Here is a 21,174-nt window from a genome sequence, read left to right on the forward strand (position 1 = left end):
AAAAGATTTAAACAAAAAGTTAAACAGCTTAACTTTAGATCTGGGTTGCCACAGACTATGATCTTAGAACATACCTTGTAGGCCTTATGAGTCGTTTATGAAAATGTGTTCAGATTTAGGGTAGCAAAGGGGTCCGCCCAGATGGCATGCGGGGTTTCCTTGTCACATGTCTTCTAACATGGAACAGGTCCTTGACCTGTTGGACGAAGACAGATTATTCTGTATAGCGTCCTCCAGCTTGGGTGACAGGCTGGGTTTCAGGGTTAAGCTGGTCCCGGGGCACTACCTTTACAAAACAGAGTCTCTCTGGGTAAAGATTCACACTGTCATGCGTCCCTGGGAGAATCTTTGCTCTTTTGCGGACCAGAAGCACACACGAGTGGTTGCTGTGGGTAGGGGTGGTGTCCAGGGTGTGACTGGAGAGCTGCTCTGGTCTTTTTCAAGAGGGAGAAAGCAGGGGAGATACGGAAGGTGGGGGGAGGTTCCCGTGAGTCTTGTGCCCCAGGTGCTCATTGAAAGGACAGAAATGGTGCCACGCCAGCTGCCAGCTACGGCGCTTGTTCACCTGATGTGCCGTGTTCCTCTCACTGGTCAGGTATTTCATTTTCATGAGAACATGTAGAGCGAGTCCAGTCTTAGGTGGCAGCTGTGCGAGGAGTTGCCTGCCAGCTGCCGCCTGCGAGAGAAGCCCTTTGCCACCGGGTTGCATCTGGATCACCTGCCTATGTTTTTATTTAGTGGCTTTTGAAGAGAAATGGCTGTCTGTCTAGTAGATCCAGTTTTTAACTCTAATCCCAGACCAAGTAAGTTAAATTTCCTGGAAATTGTCGTAACTAATTTAGAGTAGCATAACAGGCTAAATCACTCATTTCAGGCTTAATAATTGGACAAGACTATGTGTAGTCTTTGTTCTTGTAGTAGAATTTAAGTGCTACTTGATAAATTTAAATAGTTAAACTTTTTGGAAAAGCTTCATTTGAAGCCAGATCTGCCCCCTCCCGGCCCCGTCTTAGTCTGCAGCTGTATGGACAGCATCACTAGGGCTGTGTGTGGTCCTGCTATTTTGTGATACGACTTGGGTGACTTCAGGAGTCCTTCTGTTATAGAGATCAGGAAATCATAGCCCAGAGAGAGCTGAAGTGCCCCTGAGCCCCCTGGACCCCCTGCTGATCCAGCCCAGGGGCTGACTGGTCGAGGGACCAGTCGGACAGGTTTGCTGGGTTACACCTAAGTGTAAGTCCCTGTTGTGATGGTCACCGAGGGGAGAAAAGTATCTGCATATTGGGTTTTTCAATAAGGAGTACTTCGTGTGAGATGGAGCCATCTGTCTGTCTCACTAGCGATGGGACTTGCAGAATAACAGTATTAAAAGGTGACACGAACCTTTTGCAGTTGAAGTGGCTTATGAGGTCATTGGAGCAAAGACGAAGTAAGCCGGCTTCAGAAAAGTCTTTCTCCGTTACAGTTGCGGGAGGGCCGAGAATTATATCAGGATACTGAGGAAGCTATAGTTTCTAAATTTTTAGCCAAAAAGAATATCCTCTTTAGAAGGGAAATAATAATAAAACGATTACTCTAAGTGCAGTTAGATGCAGGCATTACGTATCTTGAAGAAAAAAGAGGACACTTCTAAAATTAAAATACGGCCCAAAACATTTTTATTTTTTATGAATTGGATTATGCATCATTTTGAATGCTGCCTTCTGCTAAATTACTTTAACGTGAATTAGGTTCAGTGATATTCCTAAATGCTAGATGAAATTCATTTAATGTTTGAACTTTATATTTTTAGATGTACTATGAAAATCCCACAGCTGTGCTTGGAGATGCTGTGAATGACAGAGGAATAAGATCAGGGTTTGGGACCTGTGCCAGTTGGTAGTCAGCTGCCACACATGGAAAAGATTAAGCTAACAGACGAGAACGTGGCAGAAACATCATACGTTAGAATGTTCTGGGTAGTGTGTGGTATTTTAGGTACCCATTTGTCATGACAGAGCACGTTTCGTGATTCGGAGACTGTTGGGGAGCCGGGAGTACCTTCCCCTAATTTTGCTGGGAGTAAAGTAAGATCGGCCACCTACTCGTGTCAAGATGTGACTCGTGATCTGATGAGTAGAAATACTTAGTTTGAATCTTTGTGCCATGATTAGTGTGGTAGTTTTAAGAGTGAGTTGCTCCCAAGCTTCAGTGGCATAGACCTGATACTGTAAATGTTGAGTTTTCTATATGCCTGTTTTTCCTAAATTGTATCAATTCTGGATGTTTGGATAGTGCATTTTCCCTTGATTTCAAATACGGAGTTGTAGGTTATTTCTGTGAAAGTTGATCTCCAATTTTGTAAAGGCTGAGAAGATTAAAATAGTGGTTGTCCAGTGTTTCACGTGGGCATGGTAAATTCATTTGCTCATTTGACATTCGGCAAACACTTGACTATGCTTCATGTATTAACATTGTGGATAGAGGTGCTGCCAGGACACCCCACTGCCCTGCCACCCCTTCGGGTCAAAGAATCATTGTAACACAGTGGGAATCATCGGTGGTAGGATTATTCCTAGACTGACTTCTGTGGCCCCTGCAGGCCTGCTGGAGGGGCGGCCCAGTGGATGTGAACGGGGAGAGGAGACTGAGCGGTAACAACTAACGAGATGATGAGATGAGGAAGGCTTTCCGCTTCCGCACGGCCGGCAGTAAATAGCATGCTGAACGGAACAGAGAAAAGAGAGACTGGTGCCTCCGTGGGCATGACGAGGTTTAGTAGATTGTGATGATGGGATTTCATTGAAGAAATCCCAGAAACAGATTCTGTGCTGTGCTTGAAAGTGTCGTCGGTGAGGGGGCGCCTGGGGGGCTCAGTCAGTGGAGGTTCTGACTCTTGATTTTGGCTCAGGTCAAGATTCCAGAGAAGCAGTGTGTTTGGTTCTCAAGATGACAGAATTATCTTTCTATTCCTAGCCTTACTTGTACTTTTTTTTTTTTTTTAATGTTTACTTATTTGAGAGTGAGCAAGTGGGCAGGGGAGGGACAGAGAGAGAGAGAGAGAGAGAGAGAGAGAGAGAGAGAGAGAGAATCCCAAGCAGGCTCCTCACTGTCAGCTCAGAGCCCACCATGGGGCTCAATCTCATGAACCATGAGATCATGACCTGAGCTGAAATCAAGAGTCGGAGGCTGAACCGACTGAGCTGCCCAGGCGCCCCTGTCTCACCTGAACTTTTATTGTGCACATACTCCTTTCAGCTTCTTAATGTAGACCAAAGAGAATTTTTACAGCTGATACCAGGCAAGGTGCGTAACTAGGTTACCACTTTGGCAGGTGCCAGTAAACAGTCTTGCCTGCAAAGAAACCATTGACTGTTGGGGTGCCTGGGGGGCTCAGTCGGTTAAGCGGCCGACGTCAGCTCAGGTAGTGATCTCACGGTTCGTGAATTCGAGCCCCACGTCGGGCTCTGTGCTGACAGCCTGGAGCCTGCTTCGGATTCTGTGTCTCCCTCTGTCTCTGCCCCTCCCTCACTTGTGTTCTTTCTGTTTCTCTCTCAAAAATAAACACTGTAAAATTATAAAAAAAGAAACCACTGATTGTAATATAACTCCGCTTTGCCAGTAGTATCAGAAAAGCACAGCACTGAGGCCTTTTTGTCCAGCACCTTCTTTTTAAACACGTAATAGTTACCATTCCACCTTGTTTCAACATTTTGTGGAAGCACAGGACAAAACATGCCCAAATCTCTTGAACGGCATGCAGTTCGTATCGGGCTGAGGACGCGTGGTACAAGTGGGCCGCTGTTGTTCAGATTATGGCCAGTGATTCTCTTCGATCCTGCGGTGCTGTAATTCCTCTCTGAACACACCGCTGAAGTGTGTGAACAAAACATCGTGCTAGTGACTCCTGAATCCCTCTTTGCTTCTGTCATGATACTCTGTTGTCAGTGACAGTCACATGACTTTTGTGCGGGCGCTCTCCTACCCTCGCGGGGACAGGCCATGGTATGCAAGATGAATGTGGCGTACTTACCTGGAGGGTCAGTTTTATCGAAAGGCTTTTGGGGGAGCATCATATTAAAATAAAACAGGTTGGATAATGGAGTGAATTGCAGAATACTCATTAAGGTTTAATATGAAACATGAAACTTGCAAGAAATGTGTTTGCCGTGGGCTCTCCAGGGCTCGCAGACTGGTGTACGTTATTGAAGGTCCGCTGTGTGCCGTCTCACATAATCCTCGGATAGCCGTTTCTGTTGTTCCTGCTGCGTGCAGTCCCGTGGTCTGGTTCGCAGAACTGAAGCGTGCCGACCTTGCCTGATCTAGCTAACCGTGCCAAGTGGTCTGGTGTGTCGCGTTTAGGGCCCGGACTCCTGGTGCGTATGCAGGAGCCTCACACGGGAAAGCGGTGAGGACGTGCTTTCCCAGCTGCAGAGGACAGGCCAGAATTCAGGCCAGAATTTCGCAACATAGGAAATAGTTTTGAGCAGGAGTCGGCAGCTGGCGCATATGAACGTTCAAGAAATACTCTGGGAAAATTGAGGGTTTCCTTAGGATGATGAGAGAAGCAGGCTCAGGAGGCCATCTGCCAGCGGGAGCAGCATCAGGTCGTAATCCATTTAGTTTGACCAAGTATCTGAGGTACTACGGTGTCATGTGGACATACGTCTAGTTTTGAGTTGACTTTTAATTCAAATATTAAACGTTAACAAAAAGCACCTTCTTAGGACCCAGAGCACCCATAACCCTGGCTGAGTCACACACGGTGGCCGATCACGTAAATAGAAACAAGGGTGCGACGCTTCAGGGCCATCGTGAAGTCCCGGCCCTATAAGTGGCCGCCCAGCCTTGGTAGCTGCCCATAAAACAGCAGCCCCGGGATGAGCAGAGACAAGGAAGGCCCCGGTGATCACAGATGGTAGGAAGTTGGCCGGGCTCCGTTCACGCACGCCCACACCGGCAGAGTGGGAAGTCCCGATTTTGCACCTGTCGGAGGACGGCTCCACGCCCGCGGTGGGTGTTCAGGTTGTCGGCACGTCACACGTGAAGGGTGCACGGGGGCAGTTTGGTCGTGTTGCGCTCACCTGTGATTCTGGAACCCCGTCGAGTTGCTATCCTCCTTTGCCACAGTGCCGTTGCTGCAGTTCTAATAACGGATGGTGTTACGGAGTAGTCCCCGTGTGCCAGGCCCTTGAAGTGCTTGACGCACATGGTTTCATTCTCAGAACCGTTCTACGAGGTGGGTACTACTATGATTTCACTTTAGAAATGTGGAGGCGGAGGCTCTGAGAGGCTAAATAATGTGTTTGGGTCCACAGTTGTGTGAATGGAGTCCTCAGAGCTGGCAGCGAGGTTCACACCCATGCTCTGTGCATCTGAAGACACCCGCTCCCTACAGTTTGCCACTGATGTTACGATTTCGGAAGGAAATCGGAAGCCTTGTTAACTGCGGGCTCTGTGAGGAAGAACGATATGGTTTGTGTAGCGATGGTTTTGGTAACGTATACTTAGCGCTAGTTCTGTAATGAGGAAATCTAAGATCTCAGTGTCATCTGGTCTTAACTACAGAAGTGGTGTGGTTATGTGAATGAACCGTCTTTAACAGTTTACCTGAAAGTGACATTAGTTAAACCAGCAGAAATGTGGATCTCTTTTGTAAAAGTCCTGCTTAAAATACTCTTAACTAAAGTCTCCTAGGGAGCAAAGTGGCACGTTCCATCTTGCAGGTAGTGTTTGGAGGCCTGTCCTTGTCCAGGGCGTGCTGATGCTGGGCCGGGAGGCAGACATGGAGCCCCGCAGCAGCAGGAGGCAAGGATGCGCCAACTCCGTGGCTGCCTGGCCGAAGGAGGAGGGGCCGGGAGAGACACTTGGGTGGCGCTGGCCAATGCAGAGATGGCAGTCGGAGCAGCCCTGCTCTTTCTAGCTGGGGCCGGACTGCAGGGGGTCTTCGGTGTCCGTCAGCTGGGATGGAATAGAGGGAGGAGCACTTAGGGTGGGGAAAGCAAAGAGGGGGTGTTCTGAGGTTTGTTGGGGACATACTAGGCAGTCGTCCATGTGGGTTTGGAGCTGAGGAGAGAAGTATGGGCTGTAAATACCTGTATGGTGCTTACTCACAGCTACTGCTGAAACTGTCTCCACGGGTGTGTGTGCGTGCGTGCGTGCGTGCGTGTGTGTGTGTGTAGTGAGAACAGGGGAGGGGACCAGTCATTATACTGCTGCCAGACTATTTTCATCTACACATTGTTTCTAAACTGATCCCGTTTAAAACTTTTAGAATTCTTATTTGAATGGATATGGAGAAATAAAGCATGCCAGTCTTTTGTCTTTTCTTTATGTTAACAAAGATTTTAAAACGTACCGTGTCACATAATTGTCATTATGGGTGTGAAGTGTGTGCATAATTAGCTCCTTTACAGAGAATGCTGCACAGGCATGAGCCCTGGGTTAACCCCCTTACCCAAAAGTTTGTCGTGAGAAATTTCAAACGTACGAAACAGTTGAAAGAATTGTTCAGTGAAAATAAGTACACCCACAATCCAGATTCCGTTAATGTTTTTTTAACATTGTTTGGGATTTTAATTTCAGCAGTATGAAATGTATATGCTTACTGGATTTTGGCACAAATGTGAAGAAAAATTACATGTGGTTATATCTTTTTTCTTCTTTAATTGATATACAATTGACATACTGGTTTCATGTGAACAGCATATAATGATTTGATGGATGTTTATACCGTGAGACGATCACCATAGGAAGTCTAGTTAACATCTGTCACTATGCACAGTTATAAATATTTTTTCTTGTGGTGAGAACTTTAAGATCTCCTGTCTTGCCCACGTTCAGGTGCACAATACGTTATTAACTATATTTGTCATGCTGGGACTTCTTTATAACTGCAAGGCTGTACCTTTTGACCCCCGCCATATCTCACCCCTCCCAACCTCCTGTCTCCGGCAGCCACCTGTCTGTCCATTCATCTTTTCCTGTATTTATGACATATCTATCCACTTATACGTGTGTGTATAAATTGCTTATTTAGATGTATGTCACTAGTTGCTAGCGCACTGCTCAAGGACTTCAGTATGTGTTTCATTAACCAGGGTCCAGCAATAGTTTTTCTTCCTCTTGTGGCAAAACTGTTGGGAGAGTTTTGACAGATGCAGAACATGCTGGGAGGCAGAAGGCAGCGTTCCTTGAGGTCCCTTCCCATGTCATCCCCACTCTCGTCCCTCTCCTGCACAGGTAACCGCTGTTCTGATTTATTTCTGCTATCGATGAGCGTTTCCCGTTCCAGAGCGTCATTTGTTAGCAGTCACAAAATGCGTCCCCGTGTGTAAGTCTTCCTTCACAGCGGATGCGTGTGCCATTCACCTGCGTTGTTGCAGGTATCGGCCTTTCCTGCTCGGTGACACGGCATTGTGTGAATGCACCACAGTTACCGTTTTCCTGTTGCGGGATATCCGGGCACTTTCCAGGTCTTGGCGTCACCTAGCATTGGGATTGTAGGGTCAGAGGGTAGACACGTGTTGAGCTCTGTGAGCAGGTGCCGCACGGCCTTTCGGAGTTCCCGAGGCATTCGTGTGTGAAGGCCACGGTCGGGCCGCATCGTAGCTATTCGGGGGGGCGGGCGGTGGTATCTCATTGTGATTTCCATTTGTGTTTCCCTGAGGACTAATGATGTTTAGCCCTTTTCTGTGGATTTCCTGACCGTTTATATATCATGTTTACATCATGTTTATCACGTTTATATATCATGTTCTATCTGTTCCAGTTATTTGCCCAATATTTGATGGGTTATCTGTCCTTTAATTGCATACGGTTTCTGACTTCCAGTGGTTCAGCCGAGGACTTTCTGGCTTTACAGTGGCCCGAAAACTTACTTGTAGCTTTGAATCTTGATCTTTTCCCAGGCCGGCGGCGTGCAGGGCTGCTCTCTGGCGGTGCTGGGCAGCGGCCTGGAGCTCCCCTGCAGCTACACCGTCGGGGGGCAAACGATGGACGCAGCCATGCTGTATCCACACAGCCGTGCTGGGCCTCACTTTTTGTACGGCGTTCAGTAAACTACGTGAGATACTCGACGCTTTGTTGTCAAACGGGCTTTGTGTTGGAGGATTTGGCCCACCCGTAGGCTAGTGTCAGTGTTCTGAGCACGTGCGCGGTGGGCGGGGCCACGCGGGATGTTCCGTAGGCTGAGTGTGCTAGGTGCATTTTGACTTAAAAAATATCATTATCAGGACGTAATAACCTCATCCCGTCATAAGTGGGTGGAGGATCTGTATTTAGTTGCAGGAGTTTTAAAAATAGAACCTGGATACATGTCAGGCTTATGTTTTGCTGATTTTTCCTCCTCTGAGCCTTGCTTTCCTCCCTCCTTCCTTTCTTTCTGTGATAGCTTTACTGAGATCTAGTTAGTGTTCATACGTGTGCATTTTCTTAAAGGTGTGTGTTTGGATGGGAGTAAATTTTAACTTGCCGACTTTTTTCTTCCATGGTTTTTGCTGAAACTTCGCCTGTCCCCAGTTCACTGGACACTCTGTTTCCATCTAAAACCTTTCTATGTTGAGCTTGTTTGTTTGAGTCGATGATACATCTTGAATTAATTTTTTTGGTGGCACGAGGTATGGATTGACATTCATGTTTTTCTGTCCTCTGGTCCCAGTTGTTTCTGAAGAAAAGTCCATGGTCATCTGAATTATATGTAATGTTTCATTTTTTTTCTGGTGTTTCAAGCGTTTCTCTTTATCTTGGGCTACCATATGCCTGCCTGTGGTTATTCCCACATCTTTTACACTTGTTTTTGTTTTGGTTCCAGACTCTTCTTGCACGTAAGTTAGACCTGCTGGTACCACCCTAAAGGTTCATCTTTTCCCCAGTCTTTTTTTTTTTCTCATCTTTAGATTGGGTAATTTCTATTGATACTTGGTAAAGTTCACCAATTCTTTCATCTGCCATCTCCATTCTGTTAAGCCCATCCAGAGAATTTTAATCTTCAATAGTAAGGAAAACTACATATTTTCAATAATAGAGATTTCATTTGGTGTTTAAAAATTTCTCACCTGTTCTTTCCTGTCTTCTCATTTCAGTTCTATCCTTGAACATGGAGATAGTAGCCGCCTTCAGTCCAGCGCTGCTCACCTTCATCTTGTGGCGAGGCCCTGGTCTCTGTCTCTCCTCTGAGGCTGCTCAGTACTTCATTGAGTTAGGGGCCTGGTCGGCGATGTACTCTGGAGCCCGTGACTTCCCTTACAGTGATCTGCGGACTGGTGGTGACCTCGTTAGAGCAGGCGGGCAGCCACTCGTGTTTTAGTTGGTCTTTTAGCCTTGGAGAGGTTGCTCAGAAAGTTCCCGCACATGCATCATTTTAGGGGTCGCCAAGAGAGTTAGACCGTGCACCCCCTCTTTGTTCCCCTACAGTTACCCTCTCAATTTTCCAGCACCTTGGATTGCCCTCAGCATTATCTGTTGGTTCTTGAAGCTAGAAACACAGGGTTTTCTGTTAGGGCTGTTCTGCCTGTAGCACAGACTCTGGGCCTGTCCTTGGGCTGAAGCTGTAAAATCAGGGATCTCTTCCTGTATTGTTTGTTTTTACCAGAGCTGATTGCCTTCCAGTCATTCTTCAGCACTTTCAGATAGTCGTTCTGTACCTTTTACCCAGAGTTTAGAGTTTTATCTATAGGAGGCTCATTTGGAAAAAAGTCCATGAGGCCACTACTTGGGCCAGAAGCAGACCCTCCTGGCACAGACTTTTTTGGGGGGGAAAGGTTGAGATCCTACAGCATTCTTCAGTTTTTCTCTCTTGATCGCATGTGGCACTTGTCTTTTGGTTTGTTGTCACACGTGTTCACTGAATTATTACCTCAGGAGGTTAATAACCTACCAAAGTGAGAATATGAAGGATATAAGTGAAACCCCAGCCTCCCCTGCCCCCCACCTGTTTTTACTTCTAAGTCAGTCCTAACTTGGTCCTCTCTGATGTCTTTATAGCTAAAATCATCTGTATATGGTCTTTATAAACATTTTTTAGAAGATTTTATTTTTTTAGGTAATCTCTACACCCAAAATGGGGCTCGAACTCACAACCCTGAAATCAAGAGTCACACATTCTACTAACTGAGGCGGCCGGGCGCCCCTTTGATATTTTTAACTCAGGCAGTGCTTGGAAGTAGGGTGGCTGTTTTTTGCCCTATAACCTGGTGAAAATAATGTGAGGCTAAACCCCTCGGGAAACAGGTGAAATCATCTCTGATCAGTGGTTCCGAGAAAAATTTCTTGTTAACGGGAGGATTTGCCAGGATAGCGGAGGTATATGTTGCCCAGGGAAGTGTTTCCACATATTTCCCCCTTCTGTGACTGTTTCTAAATGTATATACTTTTTGTCAGCTCTCATGCTATTAATGAGGTTTTAGGTTCGCTGGTATCTTGGAAATTGATCTTTGAAACCGCAAGTTCAATTCATAAAGGTGGGTGCCTGCCTACAGAATATGCACCCTGTGTGTGTGTCACGTGCGAAGTGCCATGGGGTGTATGGAGTGTGAGATCCCCAAGGAGTCTCATTACAGTGCTGTATTGTGTATTTGTTAAGTTCTTAAGAGTTCTCATCACAAGAAAAAATATTTTTAACCGTGTAGGATGATGAATGTTGACTAGATTTATTGTCATCATTTTCACAATATACACACATATTGAATCATTGTCTGTACACCTGGAACTAATATAATGGGGGAAAAAGTTTAAGGTCTTAGGGACAGACGAGAGGGTATCGGTCCAGGTGGTGAAGTAATTCATGGCCGTACGGTAAAACTACAGCAAAACATAATGACTTAAAACAATACACATTTGTTATCACACAGTTTCTGTGGATCGGGAATCTGAGTACGGCTTTCTCAGCAAGTGCTGTTGAGATGCTGGCCAAGGCTACAGTCCCAGCCAAAGTCACCGCTGGAGGACCTGCTTCGAGGCCCCTTCACAGAGTTATTGGTTGGATTCAGTTGCTGGTGGGCTGTCGGACTGAGGCGGGGGTCAGTTCCTTCCTGCCAGGTGGCCTTGTCATGTGGGCCTTTTCCTCAGGCGGAAGCCACTGTCTTTGTAAATTGATCTTGGGAATGATATTCCATAACTTCTGCCGTAGAATGGAAGCAGGTCTCTGGGTCCTGCCCACGTGCGGTGGGAGAAGATTACACGATGGTGTGAGTACCAGGAGGGCAGGGATCATTGGGAACCCTCTTTCTAGTCCTTGCGGGGGCCAGAAATACATGGGAGTGAGATTTTACAGCCAAAGTTTAGAAGAAGGAAGAAGTGGCTTGTCAGTAACAACCCAAAGAGATGTCTTAGAAACAAGTCAGAGCAGTGGAGTATCTCAAACAAAGGACCATAACAAACCTTAAAGTTTTTATTATAACAAGTTAGATTAGTTCTGTAAGATGTCATCCGTTTTCTTTAGTAAAATTAAGTTTTTTAAACTTGTGTTAATACAACCTTTAACCAAATGCAAATGAGGTGAACATAGTTTCATTCTTTGCTGGACAGAAATACTTTCTTACATTTTAAAAATATTTAAAACTGTTATGTATATAGTTTTCATTGTGGTAAAATATATATAACTAAATTTACTATTTTTGTAATTTTTAGGTGTGTATTCAGTGGCCTTAAGTATATTCATATTATTATGTACCCGTCACTGCCACCTGTTTCCAGAACTTGGTTATCATCCCAAACTGAACTTTGGCGCATTGAATAATCAGTCCTCATCCGTCCCTCCCTTCAGCCCCTGGCAGCCACTGTTCTCCTTTCTGTGAATTTGACCACTTCGGGTGCCTTGCGTAAATGGAGTCAGTCACACAGTATTTGTACTTTTGGGTCTCACTTATTTCACTCAGCATGACGTCTTCAAGGTTCATCCATGTTGTAGTGCGTGTCAAGATTTCATTCCTTTTTAAGACTAAGTAATATTCCCTTGTATATACAGTTGACCTTGAACAGCACAGGGGTTAGGGGCACCGGACCCTCCTCGTGTAGTCAAAAATCCGCGTACAACTTCTGACTCCAAAACCCTCAACTATTATAGCCTCCTGTTTACTGGGAAACCTGACAAATAACATGAACAGTTGATTAGTACATATTTTATATGTTATATATGTGTTATATGCTTTATTCTTACCACTAAGTAGGCTAGAGAGAAGGAAATGTTAGGGAAATCATAAGGAAAATATGTTTATAGGACGGATCGTCATGTATCAGAAAATCCCCACACGATTGAAGCCCCTGTGTTCAAGGGTCAGTTGTATGTGGATTCCCTTCCCCTAGCTTCAAATAAAACATTACATAAAATGTAATGTGGAAACAGCAGAAAACTTTGAAGAGGTAGTTTTGTGCGACTAATAGAATTGAAAGACTCTATTACTCAGGTAGAGTGGCCATGAGCCCGTACTCTGAAGCAGACTGGCAGCTCTGAACGCCCTTTCTGTCTCAGTTTCCTGTCTGTACAATGGGGATATTGACAAATACCTACCAAAGAAGGTTGGCAAATAAATGGATTAATAAAGGCAAAGTACGTAGAGTAGCGTGTGGCACCTAGTGCTGTATTCATATATTCGTATTTTTGTTAGCATCGTTTTCTTCACAACACTGGCTCAGTAATTAAATACCTGTGTCACTGAAGTGTTTCTGGGTTTTAGGTCTTCGATAATGTAAAGAGATTTGGATTCTTATGACTATGACTTTTATTATTTTTTATTTTTATTTTTTTAGAAGTTTTATTTATTTTTGACAGAGTGCAAGCAGGGGAGGGGCAGAGAGCCAGGGGGACAGAGGATCCCAAGTGGGCCTGAGCTGAAGTTGGACACTCAACTGGCTGAGCCACCCAGGCGTCCCATACTATGACTTTTAGAGGGGGTGTGTCTGTCTGTACAAGGTACTATGGGGAGTAACCTGTTAATATATTTTCCTTCATTCTGTTAGGATTTTTGTGCATGCAGTTAAGTCATATGTTAAAACATAGGCTCTGAAAATAAGTTTGTCCATGGATAGTTGTAGAGTGCAGTCTTCTGATGCAGTTGGTTTTAATATTTTTATAAAAGTAACATTTGCTTGGGACACCTGGGTGGCTCGGTCAGTTAAGTGTCTGATTCTTGATTTTGCTCAAGTCATAATCTCAGGGTCGTGGGATCGAGCCTCATGTTGGGCTTGAGAGCCTGCTTGGGATTCTCTCTCTCTCTCTCTCTCTCTCTCTCTCTCTCTCTCTCTCTCTACTTCTCCCCGCCCCACGATAAAAAAAGAAAACAAAACATTTGCTTTACTTTTGTTACCTAGTCTTCTTGGGTGCCCCAGAAGAGGCGGGGGTGGGGGAGGAGGGGCGGGCTTGAGTTTCCCTGTGCTCTTTGGTGGTGAGGCCAGATCTGCTTCCATCCGTGCCCAGTCTGGGTGGCCCTTGAGAGGTCCCCATCACCTCACTGCTCCTGCTGCTTCCTGCCCGGCATGACCCCCTTTTCTTCTCTCCCCACAAACTCCCGTTCTCGTGTTCTCGAGAACACCACGATTGTGCCTTTTCGTTTGCTCTGTCACTCCTCCCTCTCCAGGGACGCTATGGATGGAGTCGAGCTCTTTTTTGTACTTAATTCAAGTAGGAGGCGGTCATGGTGGAAGCCAGGTAGTACATAAAGGTGGCTATAAAGACCATCCTCGTTATTCCTGAAAACGCATGACCGCATGTGTAAGTAAGTGCCCCCTTTCAGGTACTTCTGCATTTTACCCAACCTAATGATTTCTCCCTATTTTAAGAGATTTTTTTTCAGCCTACAGGAATACCCAACAGATTTGCTCAAACATTTTCTAACACATGCTATCTTGCCTTAGATGTACTGGTCGTTTTCCTTGGTGACTGGGTCAGTTATTACACCAGATTGCACGTGTGCTTCTCGCGTGCTGTGGGACAAAGAGTTTAGTAGTGACACACTGGTGTTTTTACTTGCTTTTTTAACCTTGGCATTTCTTAGAAAGATGTACAACTGTGTGGTCTTCTCGAGAGGGTTTGCTTTTCTACGTACTTAGATCCGCTGCCTCCCAGACGGTTTTCTTGCCTTGCAGAAAACGGATTGCTGCCTTTATTTTGTCTCTGTCAGTGGCATTGACATCTCTCACGTGTCCCTCAGTGTCACAGCTGTGACAGTGGCACCTGACTGTTACTAGCAGGCAGCTCTCCCCCTGAATCTTAGCAAGTTTTTCGTGAAGGAGAAAAGCTTATTTAGCATTTCCTAACTGTGCCCTAAGCTCTCGAGCCCAGGGTGACCTGCCCTGGTGGTAATGGTAATGGTTGGGTAACCGAACTAGTTGAAGTGTGGCGTCCTTAAAAATAATACGTGCCTTTAAACGTCTTAGTCTACCTTATAACGTACGTGTTAATTCTGTACCCTTTTTCTCTTAAGCTTTTCATGTTGGTCTGGTGGTGAGAATTCTACATTATTTTTTTTTTCCTAAGGCACGCCCGTGTTCTATCGTGCGTTTCAGCTTTGGTTTCTGGAAGGTGGGAGAGAACTGGGGTGCACGTGAAGTGTTCTGAATGTGAACCCTGCCAGACCCGGGTGAGCCCTCCGCCCTTGATAACGTGCCTCACAGCTGTTGGAGTGATTCAGACCTTGACAGAGACTTTCCGCAACGCTCAACCTAATTTGGTAGGATTTCTATGTACTCGCACGGTGGCAGCTTAATCAGTTGCACAATCGCGAGACAAATACAGTCGGAACGGCTACATTTGGGCACAAACACAGCTGACTCCTGATCAGGACACAAGGCAACTGCTGGGAGAAGAGAGTGGGGTGTGGGGAGCCTCCCGGCTCTGGCTTTTGAGTGCTGATGATAGGTTTTACAGCCAGAAAGCAGAGGGCTTGGTAGGTTGTCCATATGGGTATTGAAAGTAAAAAAAGGGGGCTTTCCCTCGCATACTTCGGGGCTCTTACCCAAACTTACATTTTTTTTTTTTTACGTTTTTCAATTACTGTCTGTCACTACTTTTCAAGTCACTGTTTTTAACAGATCTTAACTAGGAGAGGTGAAAAGATACAATGCTTGCCCTTCAGGGGTTTAGTACGATGTTGGTGGAGAGGTGGTGCACATAGTGGGTTGTGAGAAAAGAATGGGTGAACTCCTTTTGTGGGGGTGGGGGGGCAGGAAAAACTTTCAAGAGGATGTGACAGTTGTGTCTAAAATTGGGGGGCCAGCTGAGTACTAGGCAGAAGGCATTTGGGAAGAGTCAACGTGCAGGTAGGTAACGGGACAGGCAGGTGCAGGGTGTGGATATATGGACAAGGATGGCATCATGGTCACTGTGCTGTTGGGGGTGGACTGTTGTGAACATAGGTGTGTCCCCAGCAGTAGGGTGGTGGAGTGGTGCCTGGCACATTTTACATGCCTAATACCTATGTGTGTTTAAACATTTTTAATTTTACTTTACATATTTTTTAATTTTTATTTTTTAAAATGTTTATTTTTAAGAGAGAGAGTGTGTGTGTGTGTGTGTATGTGTGTGTGTGTGTGTGTGTGTGTGTGTGTGTGTGTGTATGTGAGCGGGAGAGGGGCAGAGAAAGAGGGAGACAGGATCTGAAGCAGGCTCTGCACTGTCAGCAGAGCCAGATGTGGGGCTCAAACTCACAAACCTTGAGATCATGACCTGAGCTGAAATCAAGAGTCGGATGCTTAACCGACTGAGCCACCCAGGTGCCATCAATACATATTTGAAACAAAGAAAGGATGTTGAGGAACACAGAGGTCAAATCACCGTGGGCCTTGTCTGCCACGTTAGGAAGCCAGAGTCTGTCCTGAAATGAGTCTTTGGAATGTCTTAACCTGAAGAGTGACACGATCAGGCTTCACTTAGCAAAATGCCCCTGCAGAAGCGTTGGAGGAGGGAGTAAGATGCAGTCAGAAATACCAGTTAGGAGACTGCTGAGAAACTGGGGAGGGCCCAGAGCTTCTGAGCACTGTGAGCAAAGGGAGCTAAAGAATTTAGAAGTTCATTAGGAAGTAGAATTGGCAGGCCTTGGTGCCGAGTTGAGTGCCTGGGCGGATGAGGGTAGGGAGGGTTCTGGAATGACCCATGCGTTTGCAGGGCTGCTGGATCCTGGAGTGGGGAGCCAAGAGAAAAAGCACTCTCGTGATTCTGCTGGTGCTTAACATCACACAGGTGTTCTTCCAGCCGGAGTGCATCATCTTTTATAACTGAGATGGCCTAGTTCCGTTTTACTCTGTGCCCGAGGAGCTGTGCAATATAGGCGTGAACGGTGTTTGTGGAATTGAATTGAAATCTAACATTGTTTTGCTTTCAGCCTCTTTAATGCTTGACATGTTATAGAATTGCAGGCTTGAGCAAAAAGATTGACATCAGAGCACAAGATGGGAAATCCTGTCTTAAAAATTTGCAACTTTTGGTGTAATTTCTGTTTTAATATTTTATCTTCTGAATTACTGTCATCTTAGTTCATGGAATGACTCAGTATCACAACAGACCAGGTGCTAATTCTCTTTCTCTAAGAGGTTGGTTGTATAGTAGAGGTTGTATAGTATAGCCTAACCACGGGTTAGGCTCTGTGTCGCATATTGGGGATTTCAGGGGTGCGGAAGGCACGTTTATATGTGTGTAAAAATAAATAAGTGAATTGAGACCATGACTTTCAATAGTGATATGCACATGGCGTTGCGCCCCATACTCCTTATCTGTAAAATGCTGGGTATTGTCCATTATCTCTTCCTGCCTCTGCTTGTCCCCCACCTCCTGCCATCTCCTAGCAGCAGACTCGTCTGGTGCGCTTCCGGCCTGGGTTCGCGTGCTGCCCTCCCCGCGCCTCCCCACGCGCATGGCCCGCACTGGTCTTCATGCCAGCCTGAGTGTCTTGAGTTCCTGTCACCTTCCTGAACTCTTTCTTGACACAGTAGCTCTGGTCCGCTTTTAAAAACGGAAGTCATGTTCTGCTTAAAGGCCTCAAGTAAAATCCCGGCCCCCTCTTGTGGCTCAAACATCTCAGAGAGTCGTCCTCGTTGAAAGATCACCGAATGCTACGGCAGCTCATTGGGACCCCAGAAACACTTCTCAGAAGGGATGATACTTGATTCAGGCCTTGAGGAGTAGGATTTTGTTGGGTGAAACTGCACTGATTAGGCACTCAAAGAGCGCCTACTGTGTGCGAGGCACTGTCATAGTCATGCTTTATTGACAAGTTAATGACTAACGAGTGGTGTCTTTGAGAAGTTGCTGTTTTCAAAAATTGGGCTTTATTGCAACCTCAGTAAGTGGTGTGTAGGAGAGTAACCCAGCAGTCCTTAGTCTGCTGTTTAAACCCTGGGACCTATGAGAATAGAATTTGGCATGCCTTCTCTACCATCATGTAGTTTCGTCCCAGAAATTCGGCTGTATTCAGAAATGAATTACGTGGTGAAGCCACAAAATTGTAATGTAGTGTCATGGTTTTTATACCATGGTTTTTATTTTTTATTTTTTATTTTTATTTTTATTTTTTTAAAAATTTTTTTTAACGTTTATTTTTTATTTTTGAGACAGAGAGAGACCGAGCATGAACAGGGGAGGGGCAGAGAGAGGGAGACACAGAATCTGAAACAGGCTCCAGGCTCTGAGCTGTCAGCACAGAGCCCGACGCGGGGCTCGAACTCACGGACCGCGAGATCGTGACCTGAGCCGAAGTCGGCCGCTTAACCGACTGAGCCACCCAGGCGCCCCTGAAATTTTTATTTATAACTAATTTAGTGCTTGATCTTCACAAAACTGTAGCTTAGTAAAATATTAATTAATATTAATCTTATGTGCAGTTCCTTTACTGACTCAGAATGTTGACTTCGACTAGGTGTTTATTTTAGAGGCTTAGTATAACACGGATAGAATGGTATTAGAAGGGCCATAAAATTTTTGTCTCTTTTGCCTTGCTTTTGTTTAGATCTTCATCTTCTTAATTTTTTTTTTTTTTTTTTTGACTCTTCGGTAGCTTTGGTACTTAAATCTTTCACTTTTCCCTGAAAAACCACACATATGTATATAATTTCAGCAATTTGGAAGTTTACTCGTTTTCTCAGCTAAAATCCTAGAGAAAGCTAGACATCTATCAGAAAAATCTGATTTTTCTGTTTCTGTCAATTCTCTGTTGCTCATATATACACCCACGTATAGGCAGTTCTTTCGTGACTGAGGCCAGTCCTACTTGAAAGTAGGCCCTTTTAAGTATTTCACTGGACCGGGGAGAAATGGGGAAAAAACAGACTGTGTTCTAGAGAATTGTATAGAAAGCTAGTTATTTTACATTTACATTATTACATTGCATGATTTTTATTTTGAGATGTTTAAGTTCCAGAATATTCTCATTTTAATAAGTTGCTGTGATGTTTCCTCCCTGCCCCCACCCCCCATCTCCTCCCTGGAAAGTAGACCAAAATTTTGCCAGCCGATTGTAGATCCATCCGGTCTATTTTTGAAGTCTGTGGGTTCGTGAAATCCAAAACTGGGTACCACTGGCCTGTTTTATGCTCACCTTTAATCGGAGCTGGTGTCTGTGTGGTTTTCTTCTTGCATCAACCAACCGCCAGTTCCATTTTCCAGCACCAACTGGGTGTCCCTGTTCAGTTCACTTCTGACACCCTCTGGAGTTAGCGCAGGTGCCGTCGTTAAGGGCTCGGTCCCCCGGGACTGGCCCCACTTCAGGGACCGGCAGCCAGTGGGCTCCTTGGGCTGCCTGCACATTTAACGCCTAGCTGACCACAGATTCTGCTGTTCCCACCACGTCCCTTCAAGTTCAGTAATTTCTAGAATAATTCTTAGAAGTCAGAAAACTGCTCGGCTTACTATTACTGTTCTTTGTTTTGTTTTAAATAAAGGATCTAATTTAGGAGCGGTCAGGTGGAAAAACTGCATAGTGCACACTCTGGGGCAGGCACAGGGCTCCCGTGCCCTCTGCCGGCTTGCCACCCTCCCAGCACCGCGGGGTAAAGCTTGTCTGGGTGTGTTTGTAGAGGCTTCGTTATGTAGGCGTGAGTGATGACATGATTGCCCACTGGTGAGTGAAGTCAGTCTCTGGCCCTTCTACCTTCCCCGGAAGTGGGGGCTGGGGTGGAACTGAAAATTTCAACCCTCTAAGCAGGCTGGGTATTTCTGGCAGCCAACCTCCATCTTGAAGCATGGAGCCACTATTAGCAGGCCAGAGACATGTCTTTCGCCCAGGAGATCCCAGGGCTTTTAGGAGCCCCTTACCTGGAACTGGGGCACAGACCAAGGGATGTTTATAATGGCAGAGACGTCTGTCCAGTGAGGACAGACCCTCCAATGCTGTGGAATGGAACTGGAAAGATTTGGTTTGCGTTTGTCACTAAGAATTCCAGCGGCCAGCGCCATCCCTTCTTGTCCGGGCCTTGCCGTGGCTTCCCTGAGTGCCCGGTGGCTTCCAGAACGACAGGGTTATTTGGGCATAACCTGTCCCTTACAGCTTTGCCACATGGCCGTGTTCCTGTTACCTGCTTCTTTTTCTTCTCTTTAATCTTGGCTTCTCTTGGTGCTTCTTGGCTTCGTTTAGAGCTGGATTTATATTTTTGACATCTCATTTTGAAGATTTCCTTTCATCTTCATTAGGAAACTAGTCAACTAATTTTTGCATTTTTGTCCTTGGCTACCTGGCTGTGTCCATCTGGCTTTGTTTCTGTGGTTGTAGCTTTCCCAGGGAAATGGAGGTGATCAGACATTTGATTGCTAAGTAGTTTGTATGTGTCTTGATTAATCAAGGATTAGTCAAAGCTATTTGGTCAACTGTGTGCTTCAGTATTTGGAATGTCTCCAGAAACCCATTCTAGAGCAGTGGGGAAGGAAAATGGAGGTAAAAGTGGGGGCATCTCTTGCTTTTAGATTTCCTACGTATATTAAAAAAATTGGGATGGGGGGAGTGTCTGGGTGATTTAGTCGAATGAGGGTCCAACTCTTAATTCTGGCTCAGGTCATGATCCACGGTTTGTGAGTTTGATCCTTGCTGTCAGCGCAGAGCCTGGCTTGGGATTCTCTCTCTCCTTCTCTGCCCCTCCCCTGCTCACTGTGTATCTCAAAATAAATAAATAAACTCAAAAACAAACGAACACTTTTTTTAGGCATGGAATGATTTAATATACAACAAATGGGGGTTTATTGCTTTGGCTTATATGATCCCGCTGGGACTTCTGGAGGAGATAGTGTATTTTGAACCTTAGGAAACATATGTCCCGAAATACTAATTTTTGAGAACGGGAAAATAGTGTTGTGTATTAATTTACAGATTTGTTATTTACGATTAATGGTAGATTTGTGTCTTGGATTGTATGCTGTAAGGGGCACTTTGCCTAAGCTTGTTTCACATAATCTTTGTGCAGGGCCCTGTAAATGCTGTCACTTGGCAAGTATTTCTGCTGTGAGCCATGAAGAGATTTCAACTTTTGAGCTGACAGGTGCTCTTTAATTAGGCATTTAGAAATAACTCACACTGTTTGTAATTAACTGGTTTTTATTCCCAGAACTAGTTTACCAAGAAATTTCAGTGCAGCATGAAAGTTTAGACAGTACCGCTTTAATTTCAGTGTTTGTGCTGCACACGTATTGTTATGAGTTCGTTTTTGTAAAGTTTCTCTGATGGAAAGGTAGAAATAGTGATGACCTCGCTGTTCTGAAGCAACCGTATCGCTCAGTGCTGTCACCCCAGTGGGTCTCCCCTGATCTTCTGTCATCATGTCACTTGATAAGAGTAAAACACAGGCTATTGAGGGACGGGGCAGAGGTGTGAGTAAGAGGGGAGGGTCTGAGAGTGACTTGTTTTTGAGGATATTGGCCAAGAACCCACACTGATAACTGTTTAAAATCTTTGAGGCTAAAATTGGTAGAACGGGCAGTACTTTTGTTAAGGGTAAGGTTGGCTGAGCCACTGGGAGCACCTCCACTGGTCTCCGCTTTAAGCATCAGCTAAGTCTTGGACGTGGAGATTGAGTCGTTTTAATTGGTGTGGCCTAACATAACATACCTGTTTTCTTCTGTTACCCACTCTTGGTACTGGATTTTTAAAAAATAAGATATGGTATGAAGTAATAAAATTCAAAGCAGCCCTTTTTTCCCCAGTAGTATTATAGAATATTTAAAAGATGAACCTAGTACATAATATGAAATTAAGATCATCTCTACATTTTGTGTATCTCAGT

At 45.2% G+C, this 21,174-nt stretch overlaps 1 protein-coding gene across 1 annotated transcript in view; it reads left to right on the forward strand.

Moving 5' to 3' along the window:
• The window catches only part of ENAH (ENAH actin regulator), a 137,066-nt gene that overhangs the window by 46,382 nt on the left and 69,510 nt on the right, over positions 1-21,174 (forward strand).

Source organism: Panthera pardus, unplaced genomic scaffold, assembly GCF_024362965.1.
Source record: "Panthera pardus isolate Hobbes unplaced genomic scaffold, ASM2436296v1 HiC_scaffold_21, whole genome shotgun sequence".
NCBI lineage: Eukaryota > Metazoa > Chordata > Mammalia > Carnivora > Felidae > Panthera > Panthera pardus.